Below are 23,043 nucleotides of genomic sequence, written 5' to 3'. Positions count from 1 at the left end.
CGCTGAGCCTGCGCGTCCGGAGCCTGTGCTCCGCAACGGGAGAGGCCACAACAGTGAGAGACCCGCGTACCGCAAAAAAAAAAAAAGAAGTTAAACATAAATTTTCCATATGACCCAGAAATTCCACTCCATTCCTCTCTTTAAGAGAAGTGAAAATACATGCCCACACAAAAGCTATTTGCATGTTTGTTTGCTGCATTATTCATAAGATCTCAAAACTGGCAGCAACCTGAACGTCCATCAACTGGTAAAGAGACGAGGGAATAGTATTCCGCAATGACAGTGAAAAACTACTGATACATCATAACATGGATGGACCTCGAAAACATTATGTTGAGTGAAAGAACCCACTCACAAGAAACCACACATTTATGATTTGATTTATAGGAAAGATCCAGAAAAAAGCAAAGCTACAAAGAAAGCAGATAAGTGGTTGCCTAGAGCAAATAAATGTGCCCAGGGAATAATACTGGGGTGATGAAAATGTTCTAAAACTGATTTATGGTGATGGCTTGTGAAACTAAGTCAATTTACTAAAAAAATTTTTTTAATTTACATTAAGAAAACCACACTTAAAAATTATGACATATATGATATGCAAAATATGCCTTAATCAAGAGTTTCTTAAAAAGAAACAAGTGGTTCGAAGAAGTGTTACATTTTTGAGGATTTGTGATCAAAAACATTTTAGGAAGATCCGAACTGTATATTAGGAAATGACTCCTATAGTTATATGAAGGATGGATCAGATATGTGAGAATGACAGTTTTGAAGTAATAGAACACGTAACTCTGGTACTTTCCGTCAAACACACATTATGATACAGAAACCTGAGGATAATCAAGACACATTTGAAAAGCCCGTGTGATAGTTTTACTCCCAAAGAAAACACCTCCCCTCAAAGGAAACAATGCCACCGAATCCGGCAGAATTAGAGCTAAGTGGAGGTCATCAGGTAAGGCCCGCCCCACTCACAGCATCTACTCTGCTGTGACACTTAACAAACGTTGATACAGTTTTGTGAATTACTCTCCTTATGCAGCAAAATTCTGTTTCCTGTCACAGCACATCCTACTAATGTGACAAGCTGGAACTATGACAGTGCTGATGTCCTGTGCCAAAAACCATCCAGCAGGTGACTGAAGTCACTTCACTGTTTGCAAACCAGAGCCACGTGCCAACTGCAGGCAAGTGACACCTGAAAACTCCAACATGCAGTTTAAGAGAAGATGACGGATGTGGCCATCCTGCATTTGATTTTGACAAAACGTCTTGTTCCAATGCAAATACATGGGATGCGTCAAAGATATAATTGTTGGTGACATCAAAGCTGGTACCAGGTCGTGTGAAGGGAATTTGCCTTCCTGACAATTTCTTCCTTAGATTTCTAGCAGAGAACTGCCACTTCAACTTCTTTTTAAAATTTTCCCTTCATCACGCCCTAATGCCATCCTTCCTAAGACACTTTCTTGAAATCATTAATATGATTGGGTTTTGTTCTTCTCTGTCTTTGAACTACAAATGGGTTTTAAAGCAATATGCCGCAGCCAGGCAGAACCTCGTCTCTCTCAGTTTCCATTCACGCTGTCAGCAGCTCTCTTTCACATTTGCAAGGAGCCTTCCCTTACATTTGTCTGAAATGCAGCCAACCTCAAGGCCATCATTTTAGGTTATGTTTGAGGTTAAAATGAGTAAGAAATAATGGAGCTTGGGTGTAGACCACACACTATAGGCGGGCTGTCTGCAAAATGAGAAGCAGTCATAGAGGATCAAGCTGCCTGGTGAATGGGCGAAAACTCTGCCCTTGGGGGCAGGGAGGCTGCGGTGTGGGTTGGCGGTGGCAGGAGGAACCTGACAGTAAAGGATGAGAATGTGTATTGGAACTGACTGTAAACGCCCAGAGGTCTGTCATCTGAAAGAGCAATTCTTTTTTTGTGTTTGATTTTTGGTTTGGGGTTTTTTAAATGTTTTTTAATTTAATTCTTATTTTATATTGGAGTATAGTTGATTTACAATGTTGTGTTGGTTTCAGGTGTACAGCAAAGTGATTCAGTTATACATATACATATATCCATTCTTTTTCAGATTCTTTTCCCATATAGATGATTACAGAGTATTGAGTAGAGTTCCCTGTGCTATACAGTAGGTGCTTGTTGGTTACCTATTTTATATGTAGTAGTGTGCATATTTTAATCCCAAATTCCTAATTTATCCCTCCACCACCCCCTTTTCCCTTTTGTAATCATAAGGTTGTTTTCTATGTCTGTGAGTCTATTTCTGTTTTGTAAACAAGTTCATTTGTGTCATTTTTTTTAGATTCCACATATAAAGCGATATCATATATTTGTCTTTCTCTGTCTGACTTACTTCACTTAGTATGATAATCTCTAGTTCCATCCATGTTGCTGCAAATGGCATTATTTCATTCTTTTTAATGGCTGAGTAATACTCCATTATATATATGTACCACATCTTCTTTATCCATTCATCTGTTGATGGACATTTAGGTTGCTTCTATGACATGTCTATTGTGAATAGTACAGCTATGAACATAGGGGTGCATATATCTTTTTGAATTAGGGTTTTGTCTGGATATATGCCTAGGAGTAGGATTGCTGGATTGTATGGTAATTCTAGTTTTAGTTTTTTAAGGAACCTCCATACTGTTCTCCATAGTGGTTGTACCAGTTTACATTCCCACCAACAGTGTAGAAGGGTTATAAAGATCTAAATGGACATTTCTCCGAAGAAGACATACAGACGGCCAAAAAGCACATGAAAAGATGCTTGAAATCGGTAATTATTAGAGAAATGCAAATCCAAACTACAATGAGGTACCACCTCACACTGGTCAGAATGGCCATCAGCAAAAAGTGTACAAACAATAAATGCTGGAGAGGGTGTGCAGAAAATGTAAGAGCAGTTCTATTCGAGAGTATAAATGCTAAGGCTGACGGAGGGAGGTCATGGGGAGAAAGATGACCGGAGACACTGAGGAGGCTCTTTCTGACTGTCCACGGTCGGCATGAGCTTCCTCGGGAAAACTTCAACAGAGAGACACCCAATGAGAAGTGAAGTCGTCAAATGAATTCAGCGGAATTCAGAGAAGTGGAAAGAGCCCCCACTGTAACAGTGGGATGTGTAAGACCTGTAATTTCTCTTCCGACACTTAGATTATGATCAAGTATGATTACTGTTTCCTCCTAATCTTAAGATTTATCATTTTAGGCTTATTATAAATCTGAAATCAGTAAAGATTAGGTCAATTATGGTTAAAAGAAGGAATAAAAATAATCCACATTATAACGAGGTCTAAAAATTATTAATTTCAAAGTTCATGTTTTTGAAGAGGCAACCTTCTGTTGTTAGAAAAAAATATATAATAGTTCATGCCAAATGACTGACTTGTTTTCTATGATTTCACTATTAGACAATAGTCAAAAAGGTATCTACCCCCAGTAAGTCATCAGAAATTCTTTACCTGTGATCTGAAACTCCCTAAAATTGAAGAAAAGTGTTGTTGTTATATACTTTGGCTTATTTTTCTAAGGTGAAGACACACAAGTTTCATCAGATCTGCAATGAAGTCCATGAATCCTCACATGTGTAAATCTCTGCAGTAGGACTTCTGTTCGGGGCGAGACAGCACACTGGACAGCTCAGAAGTCTTCCTCAGTGAGCGTGACTTGGAAGCAGAAACCCTGTGAGTGTCAGGGCCTGTGGGGCCTCTCCCAGGATCCATGCTCCCAGGGTAGGGGCAGTGCAGAGCTGGTGGGCGGGGCAGGCCAGGCTCCAGGCTTCCTGCAGCACTGAGTTTTGCAGGGAACTGGGAACCCAGGCCCAGCCCGCTGCCCAAGCAGAACCACAGGGGAGCTGATGGCAAAGCACACAGCAGGCTGAGCGTCCGCCCAGCGAGAGGCCCGGGTTCCCCTGGCCACTGTCGGCCAGCAGGGCTGGCAGGAAGGAAGGGAGCTGAACGAGGAGCGTGGGGGGCTGAGGACAAGCTTGCAGCAGCAGGAACGATCGCGTCGGTCTCTGTCTGACTCTGACCACGACAGCCTTCCAAGAGCAGCGGCTGCCCCCCGCGTCCACCTTCTAAAATGTATGTGACTCTCTTGGTCAACTCCATTCAGGAACATGCAAGGAAGGGGATTCTGGGGATACTTCCAAGTCAATTTAACCAAGTTAACACAGGACAAAACCACCACACAGTATCTCTACTACCAAAAGAAAAAATCTTAAAATGCAAAAGACACTATTTCAAGTACATGAATAAGCTTCAAAACAATTATGAAAATAATCAGAGACTACAAACAGAGCTAATATATGAAATGAGGTAAGCACCAAATCTGGTGGATGCCAGGGTCACAAACGGATCTCCAGGGACCTGGGGACTCCACCGTCCATTCCTGCAGAGTGACAGCACGTAAAGCCAGAAGCCCTGAAGGTACCCTCACAGAAAATGAAAATAAACTCAACTCACAAACGAAGAGAGCAAGGAAATATGGCTCTGGTCCCAGCTCAGGTGCGAAGGGAATGTCCCCCTGAGATGCTGACGTGCCCACCCAGCTTTACACAGGTTAGAGAAGCATCTTACTACCTGCATGGCCCAACAAGCCAAGCATTCAGGTGAACGTGGTCCCAGATAGTAAGTCAGCAGTCCCTGGGTTTCCTGGTAGAAGCAACTCCAAATACTACCCCCACCAAAAAATATATTCCTAACCTATTTCCAGAAGTGGAATCCCAGATAATACTATTTTAAAGTCTCAAATTAGGGGCATCCCTGGTGGCGCAGTGATTGAGTCTGCCTGCCGGTGCAGGGGACGCAGGTTCGTGCCCCGGTCCAGGAAGATCCCACATACCGCGGAGCGGCTGGGCCCGTGAGCCATGGCCGCTGAGCCTGCGCGTCCGGAGCCTGTGCTCCGCAGCGGGAGAGGCCACAGCAGTGAGAGGCCCGCGTAGGGAAAAAAAAAAAAAAAAAGAAAGTTACAGACAAAATGTGTCCCCCTCAATATTCATGTGCTGAAATCCTAAGCCCCAGTGTAATAGTATTTGGAGGTGAGGGTCTTGGGAGATGAGTATATCATGAGGAAGGAGCTTCAGGACGAGATTAGCGCTTTTATAAAGAAGGCCCCGGAGAGCTCTCTCACCCTCTCTGCCACGTGAAGACACTGAGAAGACAGCCATCTATGAGCCAGAAGGCGAGTCCTCCCTGGAGACCAAGTCTGCTGCCACCTTGAGCTTGGACTTCCCAGTTTCTAGAACTGTGAGAAATAATGCTTGCTATTAAAAAACCACCCAAACTAAGACAAAACCCAACAAATGTTTCATGAAGAGTCCCTGTAAAACAATATGAAAATAATAGGTTATGCAGTAGAAAAAAATGGGAGAGAAGAGGCAACGCACAAAAGAAGAAATTCAAATAGTAATTAAACATACGCAAAGGTATTCAGCAATATTAATAGTCAGGAAATGCAAACTAAAACTACTGAGTGTATATTCACCAAAAGGGCTGAAATGAAACCGACCAATAGTACCAAATGTCGGTGAGCACTTGGAAAAATGGGAGTTCTCACACACTGCTGGTAGGAGTTTAAATTGTTACAAGCACCTGAGAAAATTACTTCGTATCACCTGCTGAAGTTGAACATATAGTGCCCTACAATCCAAGAATTTCACTCCTGGGTATGTTCGCGGTAAACATACAAGCACATAAACCACAAAATAAAAGGTATAAGAATATGATTGCTACATTATTCAACACAGTCCTGATAACCAACCAGGACCTACTGAATAGCACAGGGAACTGTACTCACTATTTTGTAATAACCTATAAGGGAAAAGAATCTGAAAAGGATATATATAGAGAGAGATATATAGATATAGATAGATAGATAGATCTCTGAATCACTGTGCTGTACACCTGAAAATAACATGATATTGTAAATCAAGTATACTTCAGTTAAAAATTAATAAAATAAACCCTCAGAACAAACAGTCCTAAACTAGAAATAAACTCAAGTGTCTGTCAACAGAATAAATAAATTGTGGTTTATTTATATAATGAAATAATATACAGGATGAAATGAATATATTACAGTTATACTCTACAACCTGAATCACACTGACCTTTGTCAAGGGCCAGTTCCTGAAGATTATGGATTTATATGTGAAAGGCAAAACTACAACACCTTGAGAGGACAATTAGGAAAATATCTTTATGAATTTGAAGTAGGACATGATTTTTAAACACGAGAAAGAAGCACAAACATAAAGGGGAAGATGGATAAATTTGACTGTGTTAAAATAAAAAATACATGTTCATAAAACATACCATAAAGCCCATGATGACCTATATTAGCAACATTTAAAAACTACAACAAAAGGTTAGTATCCAGAATATGTAAAAAATTCCTCACATCAATTTTTAAAACACAATCAATTCAATAGAAAAATAGGCAAAAATCTCAAACGGAAGCTTCACAAACATATGAAAAGTTTCTTAGCCTCACTAATAATCATGAAAATGGTAGCTAGAACCACAATGAGACACATTTCACACCTACCAGTTGAGAAAAAACTAACTTCTAACAGGAAGTGGGAGCAATTAAGTTTTTTGGTGGGAATGTAATTTTGGTGTAATTACTTTGAAAGCAGAATAAGTTCTAGGGATCTAATGTACAGCATGGTGATTATAGTTAACAGTACTGTGTTACATACTTGAAAGTTGCTAAGAAAGTATATCTGAAATGTTCTCACTACAAAAAAGAAATGGTAATTATGTGACATGACGGAGGTGTTAACTAACACTATGGTGGTATTTTGCAATATATAAGTGTATCAAATCAACATTCTGTACACCTTAAACTCACACAATGTTATATGTCAATTATATCTCCATAGAGCTGAGGGATAAAAGGAAGCCAATTGGCATTACCTCTGAACTGGAAAGAAGTGCACAACCTATGCCCTGAAATATATATATATGTATGTGAATATATATATGAAATGTTTGCTTTTATGTACCAGGAGACAAATTCAAAAAAATATTTATAGCAGCATTTTGTAATAGAAAAAGTCTGAACAGAATCCATTGACAACAGAATGGATAAATAATCCCATCTCCATTTAAAAGAACCCTGAAAAGCAGTAAAAGTGAACGAACTACGGTTCCTTCCATTCATCACCATGCATGACTCTCACAAACATATTAAGTAAGAAGGAAAACCACAGGAAAATGCATACAGCGTGATCACAATTACATAAAGTCCACATTTCTGAAAAAAATAAGTAAAATGTTGTTTAGGGATTGCTACACATGTAATAAAAAATCAAGAGAAACAAGAATGGTAACCACAAAACTAGACTTGGTGATGATCTTAGACAGGAAAGGAGGATGATGCTATGGGGGGAGGAACACAGTGGGCTTCAAAGAATCACTAATGTTCTCTTTCATAACTTGGGTGGTGGGTACATGGGTCTTTGGTTCATTAGTATTACTTTTGCATGTCATATATACTATAAACATAATTCTGTCACAGAACACACCCACTCCTCTTACTCTAAATTGTTCCTTTGGTCTATCCTTGGCTACCCCTCTCTCCTTGGGAGAACCTCTGATGCTCTGCATGTCTAGCACTTAGCTCTCTCCAGCTTGTCCTGTCTGTCCAGCTCCCACGTGGGTGTCGCTCAGTTACCTTCAGTCAACTGAGCCCCATCAACGCCCTCCTCAGGCTGCACGGGTTCTGCTGCCAAAACTGATAACGGAGATGTCATGATGTTAAATGATGTGTTAGATCACATCCAGGAAACCTCTGATGATGGGTCCCCTGGGTGTCATTCACCTTTTCGCTAAGCTACTAGCAATACCAGACACCTAGAATGATCTTGTGGTTGACCTTGGATAATACATTTGGAATCCACCATGGCTCTCCCTTCCACAGCAGCCTCGGATTTGCACCGCAGCTCACTTTTCCGTCATCGGATGTCAGAAATGTCCACAGCAGAAGACAGAAGTCAGGCACTGGCTCATTTCTCCATACGGTACACAGGGAAACTCAATGGCCAGGAATTTCTCTGAATCTCAGGGACGGCATTGGGTGCAATAGTCTATTGAAAATTAAAATGACCAAAGATTGTGCATAGGACCCAGCCAGCAGGCAAACTAAACTCTTCCTTCTTATTACTGGTAACAGCTATGGGATTCCAGAGGAATCTGGAAAAACATCAGGAAGAAAGGAACCAGAGAAGGAAAATAACAAAGAAATGTGGGAAGAGAACAGCAAACAGCAGCTGGAGATAACAGGAGAGGCACAGCAAAGATCAAGGGGGCACTGAAGACCCTGAATTATGCTTTCATCGCTGACCTCAGGAAGGAGGCAGTGCCCAGGGTCTTCAGTGTGGGTGGGCCAGGTCTGCAGAGCAACTTGGCCCTTGAGGCATCAGCCTGTGTCATAGAAGCTCTCAGCCCTGCAGCCACCACCTGAGATCGCCTGGATGCCCATGAAGGCGCCATTCAGCAGGAAGTCTGTGAGGGCCAGTGTCTCAGGTTAACTAGGCAGGATATCATGCACCACCATGTATGCAGACTACCAGATGCACATGGTGACCTTACTGATGGGAGGTGTTGCCAGAATTTGCCCTCCCCTTCCTAGCCGAAGACAAACAGCTCTCTCTCACCATTTCTCCCACAGCCTCCCTCTGCTCTCCTAGCCAGAGTCTTTGAGGCCAAGTCGGGTGAAGGAGACAATTAAAAGGATTAGAGATGTGCTGGGCAGGCTTCAGGGAGGTTCCCCAGAAAGTTTTAAGAGAGGTCTGGAAGCAGACAGGCCTGTAAGAGAAACAGATGAGAGAGAAGAGGGGGCTGGGTCTCCTTGACATTTTCTGGAAAATGCAAGTTAAAAAATTGACATATTTGGAAACATATTTTTGAAAGTAATTCTGAACAATGTTCTGAGATAGCTCATGGACATGACATCATTAGGTTACAGACAGTTTTAGAAAAGTGTGCATCTTTATGTTATAAAAATAGTTCTAACAGCTATCACACTAAACTAACCTACCTGGAAATCAAGTTAGGGGACTTGATCACAAGGTCTGGACCCATAAGGCATAAAATGCCCCTTTTCCTCCCATTTTGAACCTGATAAACCTTTAAAGCCCTGTTCAAGTGTCACCTTACCTTCTGCAACTAAGTCTGCAGCCTGGAAGATTCCAAGTCATTGGTTAGTAGCACCAAATGACAGTTAAATAACTGGGTAGTATCACCATCATCATCACCATCATCACTGTCATCGTCACCATCACCATCAACACCATATCATCATCATCATCACCATCACCATCATCATCAACACCAAGATCATTATCATCATCATCATCATCATCATCACAATGAATGTTTTAAATTCCTTTTAAAAAGGCTGCCAATGACCTCAGCCTGTAGACGTAATCATTATCATTCCCATTTAACATATGGGGAAATTAAAATTCAGAAAGTTTAGGCAATTTCCTCAAATCTTCCAGCACTTAAAAGAAGCTAGAATTCAAGCAGGACTGTCTGACTCCAAAGCCCTCAGTCCCAACCGCAGGACGAGGTGTTGTGTACTGTCAGTTCTGTGGGTGGCAGCCTCCCTCCCCCACCTGAGGGCAGGCACGCTGGGGGCACAACAGGACTGTGCTGGTGACAAATCCAATGGGATTGGCACAGAAATGGGCAAACAGATGACACTGTTTTCTGATTAACCTAAGGCACTATTAGACACGCGGGGATTTTAAACCACGTGGAACAATGTTTGTTTCCTCATTACATTGACTTCACCACAAATTGATGGGTGGCACTCCTTTAGGAAGACAGATCTACTTCATGAAATGCATAGATTAGCCGCTACAATCACACACACTTTATCACTCAACCTAAAAACTGCAATAATTTGTTTTTTGTTTAAGCACTTTTTTGATGGAGCTATTGCCCTTGAAAGGTTTGCAAATGCAAACCAGTTGGTAGTCATTTAAATACATTCCCACTTTAAATATACAAATGTGGTGACTTTTCTTTTTTAGAAGAAACAAATCACTAAAAGCCAATCTTTCTAAGAATTTAGATGGTGTGTGAGGGTTTGCTTTCTTCCTACAAAGGTCCACTTTTTAATAGCCCTGGAAAATACAACATTTCAGTCTACTGAAGCCCAGTGGTTAAACACAAAGCTGACCCTTTACTGTGCCAAAGGACAACAGGAAAATCAAACACAGAAGCACATGCGCACAGGCAGAAGGAAAGCTAAAACGACAGCCTGGCTGAGTCCCACGTCTATGGAGTCTAACAAAATATTATCAAAGAGCCATGAGAATTCTAGATGTAGAAGGAGACAAAACTGACTCAGAAGGAAATGAAAAATCAAAGAGTCCAATAACTAGTGAATAAACGGGACAATGTTTTCAATTAATTACCTTTAAAAAACCTCTAGTCTCAAAAGTTTTACTGAAGTCTTTCACATTTCAGCTATCAGGTGTCGACTGAAAAAAAAATGCACAACCTAAAAGTTGAGAATTATCGATATGTCTTATTCACTGGACACACCAAGAATTCAAGCCTGGAAGGCAGTCTCTCAGGTTGCTCTGAGGGACTGTTCCAAGGCGACGGGGAGAGCCGTGATCTCGAGGAGTTTCTGCAACAAAAACCAGGTAGTTGGAACATCAAAAGATTACTGTTAATTAAAGAAAAAGCAGACATCTCAAGTTAATGAATTTAGTGCTTTTCTATGTACGGGAAGATGCAAGAGTCTGGGCTGATGGAAATCATTCCTTGGATGTGCCCCTCAGCCATCTAGGGCCAGTGTCCTGCTTTTCTCCACCCTGAACCCCCTCAAGGGTGTACCATCGAGGGAGGCTACAGTGGCTGCTGGCTTCATGGCTACAACATCCTTTGTTTACTGACATGGCTGGCAACATTCTTCGTCCACACAAGACGCATTAGCTTCTCGGAGCTGAAAACACTGACAGCTTTCCAATTGTTCAAGCGGCATGCCTGACAAAAGTCTGATCAATCACCGTGTTGACTGAGGGGGAAGAGGAGAAAGCAGTCAATGAAACGAAGGTCCAGAGGAGACGGGATAAGGTGAGGCTGCCCTGGAAGAGGTCCGGCCATCCTCGCAGCTGGAGGGAGTGGGGAGGAAGAGGGCCCCGTCCCCCGCTGGAGATGAGGTGGCCTCGGGGGGTGGGGGGAGAACACAGAATCTGCAGGACGATGAGTGCAGCTTTCCCCACCGCGTTAAATTCGGCTCTCAGAACCCAGAGCTGAGGACAAAGAGGCATCAAAGACTTGGAAAGCTTGGGCTTCCCTGGTGGCGCAGTGGTTGAGAGTCCGCCTGCCGATGCAGGGGACGTGAGATCGTGCCCCGGTCCGGGAAGATCCCACATGCTGCGGAGCGGCTGGGTCCGTGAGCCATGGCCGCTGAGCCTGCGCGTCCGGAGCCTGTGCTCCGCAACAGGAGAGGCCGCAACAGTGAGAGGCCCGCGTACCGCAAAAAAAAAAAAAAAAAAAAAAAAAAAAAAAGACTTGGAAAGCTTCACATTCTACGAGTGGTGCAAACACCTGGGGGGCGGATGGCCCCTCATCACTCACTAGGAAGTGATCCCACGGCCCTGTGGCCTCCACCTCAGCCCCCCTCCCCTGCCCAGGCCCACAGAAGCTGCAGCCCAGAGGTGGGGCAGAGGAGAGTCAAGACTTGGGCCCTCTACCTAAGGGGAGTGGCGGGGGACACTTTCCTGCCCCCCAGGCAAGGAGAGTTAAAGAGATCCTGGCTCACGAGGGAAACCAGTGCGACTGTGCTTTTCTAAAGGCTGGTTAACTGCCCCCTGCTCTTCCTTAAACAGGGAAGATGGCAGAGCGGAGAGTGCGGCGGTCAGTGGAGTCCCTGCACTGCCTCTCTGGGTCGAGTGGACACGGGGCAATGGTGCTGGGCTTCAGCGATCTTGCTGTCCCCACCCAAGTGGGAAGCCCACTGGGCAAGGGGATCCAAGGCAGGGTGAGAGGGTGTGGGAAGAGGTTCTCCACGACTGGGAAGGGGGCCTGGAGAGGCCCTGCCATGGCCCTCCCACGAAACTCACAGAGGCACCTGCCAGACGGCCTCGGAGGACAGCCGCCGCTCAGAAGCCACGTACCACAGAGGCAGCCACAACCCGCAAAGTCGTCTGACAGCAGCAGGTGACAGAGGACCCAGGCCCTCTTCCAGCCTCGCAAACCAGCGGACACGGGACCTGGGATGGGAGGGGAGGCGGGAAAGCCTGGACCACACTCCCTCTCCCGCAGCTCCCTGGGGCCTCATGGGGGCAGGGAGTAGGTGAGACTGGAGTTCAAGCTGGATTCACTTGGTCTTTTAATAAACCAAGTGGCCAGAAAGGTATGGAATCCTCCCAAGATGCCAGCAGGAGGTGGGTGGAAACAGGCTGCAACACACAGCTGAAGATGATTCTTAGAAAATATGAAAATGGTTTCACGTCCGGACTCCACAGAGTTGAAAAGCCGTATTAGTGTTCGGATCATGGCGGACGGAACCGGAAAAGAATGGAGACAGACAAGGAATGTCCACCTGTGCTGGGGGCCGGGGAGCTGGGAGACCAAGAAAGCACCGACCACAGGGCTGTAGTTTTTCTCCAGCGAAGCTCAAAGCCCAGGTTGGACACAGAGAAGCAAGTAACGCATAAAATGTCCTTGTAAACTAAAACCCACCATAGAAACAATTTATAATGACGTCCTTCTTCTTGTAAGTGTAGTAGTTTAGTCGGTTACATACCCATTTCTAGTTTCGACTTTCCACAGACACCACCAAGGATAGCTGTAACTTGTGACACTATCAAAAGTGTCACAAGTCGCAGGAGAGAAAGGACCTCTGCATGTGCCTGCCTACAACTCTGGGCTGTCCAAGGGTTTGGGGACAGGACGGTTCAGTGGGCAAGGCACGTTTCTGGAGCTAGACTGCTACGGTTCAAATCACGTCCACCATCTGCTCACCGTGTGGTCTCGGGCAGGTTATACATCAACACCCGACCGCCTGTGCTCTCCGATCATGAGTTATTGTTGGCGCTTTCTCAACTTCATATGAAGTTGATGCAAACATAGCTTCAAGCCCTCACCAACTGGATCACCACCCAGATGGCACTCAGGGGAAGTCCTGGAGCTGCTACTGGTCCCAAAGTCAGGCTACACCGCAGGGGAGCCCCGTGGGTGGAGGGGTGAGATGCAGGAGCGGGGACTCTTCAGTCACCTGCTTCCCCATCCAGGGCAGAAACTTTCAGCCTCTCCACCACATCCATCTCTGTGTCTCGCCCCATGTCTGCAAAAGCAGTTAAGTTACATGTCACTTCATCTTGACAGGGCGTCATAATCTACTCAACACTCCAGCCCTGATTAAGCTCAGTGGGGTCCGGACCCCAACTGGAATGACCAAGTTTGGTGGGTGAGTACGTTCCCCAAACTCTGCACATCACAAAGCCAGCAGTCGAGTCCAGCATCCCGGCATCCGTGTGTCAGCTAAAACCGCAGCTCAGAAGAAAGACAGAGAATGTTTTGCTCAATTTAGAGCCTACTTGAAATTAATGGAGAATAAATGTTCCAAATTCAAACCTTTCGAGGGACAATTTCCATTAAGCCCGAGCTCAGCTTCATTTCGGATCCACTGTTGCAAAGAGTAACAGCTGTTCGGGGCACGATAACTGTAATCGAACTACTGAGGCCATAAACTTGGAAAAGAAAACTCTCTTTCTGACGGTCATCAGGAGAAAAGGGGAGTGAACAGCACGTCTGACGAAATCTCATCCCACTGCGAGTGGCCGTCAAATCCGCCAAGCTGCACTAAAGGTCATTTCGCAGAGCGGCGAAGCCACCAGACGACTCCCTTCCCCCTCCCTCTCCTTCAGTGGGGAAGGCAAGCCTGCGAGAGCAAAGGAGCAGCAAAGGAGTGACAGCTTAGTAGGGAGGGGACACCGTCCCGACATGTCTGGTGGGCTGGGAGGAGGGGACAGAGGTGACCTCCTTCAGCTTGTCAACCTTTCAGCGTCTGGCTCCCATGTCCAGGGCTCGGGCACACAGGTGTCAACAACCTCATACACTCCTTCCTGCAAGTTGACAACCCAGCAAGGGAAGTGAAGAGGGGGTAAATACACACAAAAAAGGTTTTCTTCTAACAGCAACAGCTACTATAACACTCAAGCCAATTTGTGTCCTAGAGGCGTCTAACACAGCCTTAGGGAGTGACACACAAGCTGCAACTTACCTGAGCCAAGGCGGGGAAGGAGGGTGGTCAACACAGAGCCCTGCAGGCAGAGGGTCTCCCACATGAACAGGAGCTGGAGAGCACAGGGCACCGGTGGGAAGTGGCGAGCGGAGGACAGGAGCCGGGAGAGCATGGGCTGGGCCGTCAGGGCGCCGCCACGTGTTAAAGGATTTCAGTAGGAGAGGGGCCATGTCTGGTTTGCATCGTTAGAGACCCCTCGCTGTGGCGTCCCAGCACCTGAGCAGACGGGAGGACGACCGCGACAGTCCAGGCGGAAAATGATGCAGGGCTTGGGGTGGAGAGGTGGAGGATAAAGACTCCCAGGCCCTGGAAATGGACTGGACGGGGTAGGAGGTCTTCCGGTTTCAGCAATGCAGCCTTGTGCCCTCACTGGCCAGGGATATCCTAGAGAAGGAACGGGCTCCTCCTTCGGGTTTGCTTGTTGCCAAGTGTGGGGTGATAATCAACAAGGGAGGGAACCAGAGGGTGAAGAGGATGAGCTGAGCTTTGGACGTGTTCAGTTTATGATTCTGGTGAGACATCCAAGTCCATGGAGTAGACTCCATCCTACTGAGGAGATGTCAGTAGGCAGGTGGATACAAGTCTGGAGCTTGGGGGAGGTCTGAATGGTGAGGCAAATATTGATGTCGTAGTATCTGGACGGCACTGGAAACCGTGACAATGTCTTCTTACCCACGGGAGACACAGAATCCGTGAGATGAAACAGGGACTGACTAATCTCTGCTGGAGAAAGATGAGAGAGAGGAGACGACCAGGGTAAGAAGGCTGGAGCAGGAATCCAGCTAAGAGACACGATGCACTCTCCTCGTCGGCTCCCTCTACAGTTTCCTCCCAGCCCAGGAAAGTCTACTGCCACCTGTTAGTCTCCTAACAAAGCATGGCCGTCTCCTGCTTCTAATATAATCACTACGCTGCAGACGGAGAGCACACGTCCCAGGGGAGACAGCTGTGTCCAAGGCTGATGAAAAGTAAGGTAAAGACTAAACTCTTCTACTGGATTGTGCAGCACAGAGAACATCGGCTGCCTTAAGAAGGAAGTGTGGGCGAAGTGACGGGAGTAGAATGGGGGTAGAAGCCGCCTGGAGAGCACCGTGGAGGGGATGGAGGGAAGAAAGGATGGAAAATATTGATGATTCTTTCAGAAAACCTGGCACCAGCGAATCCCCCTGAGGGTAAGGACCGTAACTTTCTCATTTCTACATTCTATCAGAGTACCGAGTGCCTAAGAGCACGTTTGTAAATGTTTGATGTCTGAATGAATGAATTTCTGTGGAGGGTCACAGCAGGGAGAGCTGAAGACCAGGTGTCCAGGCCAGAAGGGCGTGAGAATGAACAGGAATGTGGGCCCCCCGGGGAAAGCCCTGGAGATGGTCACGGTTCCCGAGGTGGGGCATGTGGGGCGGCAGGGGGATCAGGGCACCACGCAGAGGAGGAAGCAAGCCTACAGCCACCACGGGGGTGAGGCCAGCCGCGCAGACGGAGTCTAGACGGCGAGACCCCGCCGCCACACGAGAACTCTCCTACTGCATTGAGGAGGTCGTGGGGAAATGTCCAAGGTCCTGGAGCAGAGAACACCACGGTTGGTGGAACACAGATGGCTCCCATGAGAATATGAAGTATAAGGCCTCAAGGGCAAAACTAGAATCTGTTTCTTACTGGTGTCCACCAATAACATGTCACTGGTCTCCCAAGTGGAGGGATAAAAGTAAGAAATGCACACACATCACCATTCTAGGCCTCACGGTCAACACACAGCAATGGCTGAGGATATAACCTGAATAACACACTGGCTGCCCACTGCGACTGGACCACAGGCTCCAGGAGAACACACGGGCCTCAGTTCAAGGTCAGGAAAATAATCTGGATGCAAAGCCATGCTGTGGGCATTCAGACACTGAAGTTTGTCCCTCTGAAATAAAAATGCAAATAGCTGCATCCACAGTTTGGTCTTTAATCAAGCCAGACTCTCTAGTCTTTCAGCGGAGATGCCCTGAAAACCCGCCAGATGCCTGGGCTGATGGGAACCCAGGTGGGGCTTGGACTCCTATGGTGTCACGTGGGTGCCCACAGCGGGCAGGCAACTTCCGAGGCTCAGGGGCCTTTCTGCTGCCTGACGGTTCCAGCAGCTTCACACGATCTCCTAACCTGCTCCCTCCTAGAACCCAGGAAAGACGAAATCACTGCACTTGTTCCACCTGCAAACTCTCCTGCTAGAAGCAAGTCTCAGGTTGGTGGAGCTCAGAAACTGTCCGTGAGACTTTCCTGCCACAGAGGCCCTTGCGTGTTAAAAAGCAGTTCGCTCCAACCAAGGGAAATTCAATTTTAGGAACCGAAATCTTAAGGCAACTTCACTGGTCTCCTCCAGTTTCACATGTTTTCTTTGAAAACCAGTATCACAAGAATACAAAAGTTGGGCTTCCATTGTTCTTGAATTTTTTTAAAATATTTATTTATTTGCCTGCACCAGGCCTTAGTCGCGGCATGCGGGATCTTTTAGCTGCGGCACGCGGGATCTTAGTTGTGGCACGCAGGATCTAGTTCCCTGACCAGGGATCGAACCTGGGCCCCCTGCATTGACAATGCGGAGTCTTAACCACTGGACCACCAGGGAAGTCCCTTGAATTCTGACAGAAGTAAAAATAGTTTGGTTATTTTCAAGAAGTACAGTACCAGCCTGTTCGGTGCTAGCGTCACAAACAGGGGTTTCTTTGGCAGTCCCTCACAGGGATAAGGCCAGTTAACAATGTTAAGGTCCTTAACAATGATAAGGCCAGTGGAAATACAACCAAAACACCTGGGATCTGTCTCCTGGGAGTGAAGGTGGGGCACAGCAGTGATGACCGAGGAAGCGGTCCATCAGCCTGAGACTAGCGTCAGCATGGCCACAACACATCCTTGCAGGCTCCACACTCGAGATGGGGCCTGCAAAGCAGACAGTGTTTCCTGGAGCTGAGAAATTAGGAGGTGAGCCAGGGCATGGGTGGGGGCTGGGAGAAGGGTGCCTCCTTGGTTAACCAAATGAGTCTTACTGAAGGGGGTCAGTCTTCGCGAAACTATCCTCAGAAACTTATAACGCTGATATCTTATACCCCGTGTCTTGCTGAAAGATGACAGAAAGAGCTAAATTTTTAATTCTATTGAAAATTGTACTATAGCCTCCTCCCAAATTCTGTAGCAAGAGAGAAATGAGGATGAGAGGGGGCTGAACATGCAAAAAGAACAGGAATCGATGTTTAGGAAGGGGAGGTTTCCCCAACTCGATAAATGCAAACCAGCGAGACACAGCCCCCGCAGAGCAGGCGGAAACAGCACATCTGCAGAGAGCTCACTGCGAATGAAGGGGCGAAAAGTCAGTCTCCGGGTCATGGGCTTAAAGCGTCGTGATTTTAGCCTTGAAAAGAGAAAGACGTCATGACTTCTAACCTCAAGTGCAAATACAGTGTTTAGGGAGGAGAATTAGCCGGTTAATACCACAACCCGCATCCTCGAGCCCGAATTCCATCGCACTCTGTGCTCACAGGACAGAAAGCGTGGGCATAAGAAGCATTTGATGAAAGTTGCAGGGACGGTGGATGCCCAGCCTCAATGTCCGCCACCCCATCCGGCAGCTCAGGGGCTTTTACAAGAAGACCTGGCCACCAGGTCAGCCGATACCTGACTCTTGGGTCCAGCTGGCTGAGCGCCCTGGCCAGCAACCTGAAGGCCATTCTCCTGGACGAGAACCATTTCTACCCCCAGAGTGGTGTGCACTCTGACCCTCTGCTTTGGTGGGATTGATCTGCTCACAGGTACAACACACTTACAAGGTATTGCTGAACTGGGATGGTCCAAGGAGCATGCAATCACTTTTAAAATCCAGCTCATTTTTTTATCACACATTTAACCGAAAAGAGCATAGGACTTATAGATGGAGTGTCTGACTGAAGGAAAGCTTAGTGACGGCGGCTGCATCAGGACTCACCCTCAGCTCCCACAGGGGCAGCCGAACGCTGAGAGGTGTCCCACTGGCAACAAAGCAGAAAGGGCCGTATTTTCGGAGCCCGTTTATAAATGGGTCCCCACAGGGTGTCTCCTCTCTGTCCCCTCTGACCACTGTGGAATATTATAAAGTGTGAGTTCACAGCTACTGAGATTCTGATTTCAGTAGCACTGATCGAATCCAATGATGGAACTTCAGGGAGAGTTATTGCCTCTTCAGAGCTTTTTCACATAAAAAATTCAGGGGCAGGTCCTATATCGCATAAACATGGTGTTTCACCCAATATAAACTCACTCAAACCCGGCAGAGGGTAAAGGCGCGGGGGGGAGAAGCGGAGACGTGGAGAACAAGACCCATCCTGTCTGGGACGCCCCTCACAGCCACGGAGACCCATCCTGTCTGGGACGCCAAGACTTATATCTGATCCGGGCCTGAGGCCCCACCTCCAACAGAAAAACACGGAAACCTTGCTACCCGCTCACACTTTCCAGCGCCCTCCGCAAGGCACCACCGTCCTGGAACCCTCTCTCTGGGTCAGCCATCGAGGCCCTGTGCCCTTGGACCTGGTGCAGAGCCAGTAGCGACAGGTGTGCACCTCCTGGGGGCCTGCAGAGATGCTGCGGGGACCTGGGGGGCAGGGGGTGAGGCCTCTGCTGGCCTGGGGGCCGGGGGGGCTTCCTTAGAGACCCCCAGATCCGTGCCTCAAATCGCTGTTTATCCCTGCAGATAACTCAGATTAAACCTCACTTTTAAAAAAGAAAGGGGTTCTTAGAAGGAAATGACAAAGGAGACTTGAGCACAGCCAGAGGAGAGGAAAGCCGATGGGCCTGAATCGCCACCTCTCGGCCACTCACCAGCTTTTCCTCCCAATTTCTCAGCCAAGAAGGGTGAGAAGGAAAGAATTGCAGGCGATGATCTTCACGTCCTTTCCAGCTTTTAAAGATTCCCTGTGATTGCACTCCTCTCTAAAATGAAAGCGGCATCCATTTGCTGATTGGAAGTGTGGTTAAAAGGTGCCACGAGTCTTTCTAGAAAAAGCAGTTCTCGGTCACTTTGGAGGAGGGCTGACAGCTCAAAGGCCACCTCCTCTTCCCACAAAGCTTCAGCTTCTCCGCCAGGTGAGGGAGGGTCGGCAGCCCCCAGCCAGCGCCCCGTTGCTGCTCAGCCACCGTGCGGATAAATGATGCATCCATGGCATCTGGTCTTTGGGGACCACTTTCCCATTTACATCGTCAAACAAAGTTGGTTTCATTTTTCATAAAGGATGACAGGATCAGGACTTTCTCAGATTCTCTTCCAAAAGAAATTAGTGTGGAAATAAAAGCTCTTTCTGCTGTAACGTTACCAGCTTTGATTGTGAAGCAGGTGGCAATCAGATCGTGTTTACTGGAGGAGAAGAGCTTGAACTTGACGCTATTTCCTATCACTCCACACCCTCCGAGGAGACATCGTCAGCTTCCGTGTCATGATGATGTGATTTACCCAGAAGAACCACCTCTCCTCGTTAGTTTGATTGGAAATTCAACAAAACTTGATGTGCTCCCTCACTAAGGAGAGCCCAAGAGTAGTGTGTACCAGCAGGCAAGCCAGTGCCCGCCACAGCGCCCAGGGCTCAACCAGAGCCGCCGCCCGAGTCAGCCCCGCCCAGCACCCGCCTCTCAGCCACGGTGCATGATGACCAGGTAGAAGCGGTGCCCAGCATCCCCGTGGACCTGCTGTCAGGTGTGGGGGTGATGGGCGCAGGAGATGCATGCCGGGTGCAGGGTTCTCCATTTTCAGATAACTCGGAATGACATCCCAGGATCCCCACTATATCTTTTTGTTTTTGTTTTAAAGATTTTATGAGCATGGCTTTTAATTAATTAATTTAGTTATTTATTTTGGCTGTGTTGGATCTTCGTTTCTGTGCGAGGGCTTTCTCTAGTTGCGGCGAGCGGGGGCCACTCTTCATCGCGGTGTGCGGGCCTCTCACTGTCGCGGCCTCTCTTGTTGAGGAGCACAGGCTCCAGATGCGCAGGCTCAGTAGTTGTGGCTCACGGGCCCAGTTCCTCCGCGGCATGTGGGATCTTCCCAGACCAGGGCTCGAACCCGTGTCCCCTGCATTGGCAGACGGATTCTCAACCACTGCACCACCAGGGAAGCCCTCCACTATATCGTCATGATATTTTCCTCTGTTACACTTCTCCCAACTACAATTGAATTATGACTTATGTAATTATTTGATTAATATCTGTCTTCCCCCACCTGATGAAGACAGACAGCAGTGGCCTGTCTCCCTAATCTCATTCTCCTCGTGCGAGGAAGCTCAGTGTCTGAAGCAGAGAAGACCTTCAACTGAATGAACAAACCAACCATTTGCTGAATCAACCAGTGAATCAGGGTTCTACAGTGATACCTATTTTCTCTTTGGGGCGGTTTTGAAGGTGAGCATTGCTGGAGTCATCGGAAGGAACAGGGATGCGTCCGTCCACGGCAGATCGAGATCATATGCTTTCCTCTTACAATCCAGTGTGTGTGGATCCCACAGTCAACTCACCCCCACGAGGCCCCATGGCAGTGGGCCCCAGACTCATCTCACAGGAAGACTCCACACCCAGAACAGACTCTTCCTGGCTCACCCTTGGGGGGTGGGACATGTGCTGCCCACCTGGGCCGGCGCTGACAGGCTTCTTCTGAATTGCACTGGTCCCCACGTGGCCTCCATCCTCATAGGTGCCCAACACACACACTCTCTGAAGCTTTGTGCTACCCCTGTTTACAAAGCTCAGAAGAGCCACAGGTTTGTGTGGGACTGATAAGATGTACAGCTTAGTAATGGAAAAATGCAAAAAGACCTTCTGCTAACAAACTAGAAAACTAAATGTTAATTCTTTGCCCAAGAGAGGAAAAGTGGGTTCCCAGAGGTCTCAACATGAGTGAAAAGGTCACCTTCAGATGCGCAGTTGGAAATGGCTCCCCCATCCTGGGAGGCTTGGCAGGTAATTCGCCCCAGGTGATGCTTTAGTCATGCGACACCTGCAAGGGATGCTCTGCCACTGTTGGCGAAGGACCACGCCTGGGACATGTGCCTGTTGTCCCTGAACACCTTTCACACGTGCGGGGTGTGGGCGGAGCTGAAGAGCAGGGGTCGGGCAACCCTCTAGACGCTCTGACCTCTGCAGACGTCACAAGTCACGCCCTCCTCCGCTCCTGCCAGGGCCCCACGTGCCTGTCTCACTCGCCCAGCTGCTGAAGGCAGGAGTCCCGTGATGCTCATAAAGAGAAAAGTATGTTCTCATAAGAATAACACTTAATATTCACAAGTAACAAACCACGGCACTGGTAGCACAGCAGTACTGAGAACTTAGCAACAGGAGGTTAATAACCATAAAATACTAGGATCCACGTTCCTGCGGGACTGAGGAAACGGTTCCAGCTGTTCGCCAGCAACAGCCCGTTTCTGGAAGAAACCTTGATGGAGCGAAGACGTCACGGTCCCCACCTGGGCACTGACGTGTGCCCCAGGCACAGACCTCTAGCGGAGCTGTGCGTGGGCACGGATTTGGTTTTTGTTTGTTTGTCTGCTTAGGCTACAACACAGATAAAACACAAAACAGGACAAGCTAGAAGAACGGTAATAATTCATCACAAAGTCAACATCAAAAACGGGCTTTTGTTAAATTGCATTATTTGCAGGTTTCTAAGTATTTTCAACAAGCCCAAGGAAGTGCCCTGAGGACGGCCTGGGCTCTCTGTCAGTCCTCCCATCGCTTTGTCTTGGGTGCTGAGCGAGAGAGCCCAGCAGTCGCCCTGACCACTGCACTCCCCAGCCTCCACACGCTGGGATGTCGGGGGGCTTCTTCCTCATCAGTGACAAGTCTTTTTGAATATTCTGTCCACCCCACACATGGAAAACTAATTATCATAATTAAAGTGAAATACAGCAATAAAGAATCAACTGATCTGTAACAAACCTGCCAGTACGTTCATTCGCAAACCACTGATGCTCCTGATGTGGTCAGCTGGGGAGCTGTGGTCCTGTCCTCACTGGAGGCAGGTCTTGGCCCTTTGAGGGGGCCTTGAAGCTCCCGAACGGGTACGGACACAGCGGAGAGTGATGCCCGCATATGCGTCTGAGTTATTAAGGCTGGACTGAAGAGGCTGTAAATTCCTCTGCAGTTCATTCCAGAAAGACATCTGTAGAATGTCTACAAATGTCAGTCTACAAATGAATGCCTCATTCGAAATTGAAAATGCTCTTAGCTGTTAGGGCTCAGGTATATTTGATGAAAACAGTCTCGCTTTGTACAGGGTCAGGAGAGGATGGTTGGTTGAGAGTTTTCTTTGCACATACCCAGAGAGTAGGAATTTACAGCCATTTTCCTGGCAGAGCTGCCAGGAGGTCGCCCTTTGACACCTCGTCACCGTACTGGAGGTCTCTGCTCCTGTGGGCTTGATGCGGGCAACAGGCAGATGAGTGATTCTGAGCGACCATCAGTGGGGGAGCCTCACGGCGGCTTAGGGGACGTCCCTCATGGCAGCAAACGAACTCGAGGGTAAGCAGGTCGTTTAAACAGGGGTTGCCGGAAGCCGCTCAGTCTCAGGCACGGGCAGGGCTCACGGCCACCAGCCACCGAGGCTACAGCCACGGAACAGGGGCCCAGAGGTCCGGCCCACAGCACTGACCTGGAGGAGCTGACAGGGGCCTCTGGCCTCGCCACCAGGAATGCTGCCCACGGGTGGGCACTGTCCCCGTGCCTCTCGAGGGCAGCACCTCACAAACGCAACAGG

The 23,043-nt window shown here is 47.5% G+C and overlaps 1 non-coding gene across 1 annotated transcript; it reads right to left on the bottom strand.

Moving 5' to 3' along the window:
* Positions 1 to 16,832: 16,832 nt before the first annotated feature.
* TRNAD-GUC (transfer RNA aspartic acid (anticodon GUC)) lies at positions 16,833 to 16,905 on the bottom strand. Its single transcript has one exon. It is a non-coding gene; the product is annotated as a tRNA-Asp (tRNA).
* Between the last annotated feature and the right edge of the window lie 6,138 nt (positions 16,906 to 23,043).

This window comes from Lagenorhynchus albirostris, chromosome 16 (genome assembly GCF_949774975.1).
Source record: "Lagenorhynchus albirostris chromosome 16, mLagAlb1.1, whole genome shotgun sequence".
Classification (NCBI taxonomy): Eukaryota; Metazoa; Chordata; class Mammalia; order Artiodactyla; family Delphinidae; genus Lagenorhynchus; species Lagenorhynchus albirostris.
Note: the sequence above shows the minus strand (reverse complement) of the source record. Positions and strands in the feature narration are given on the sequence as shown.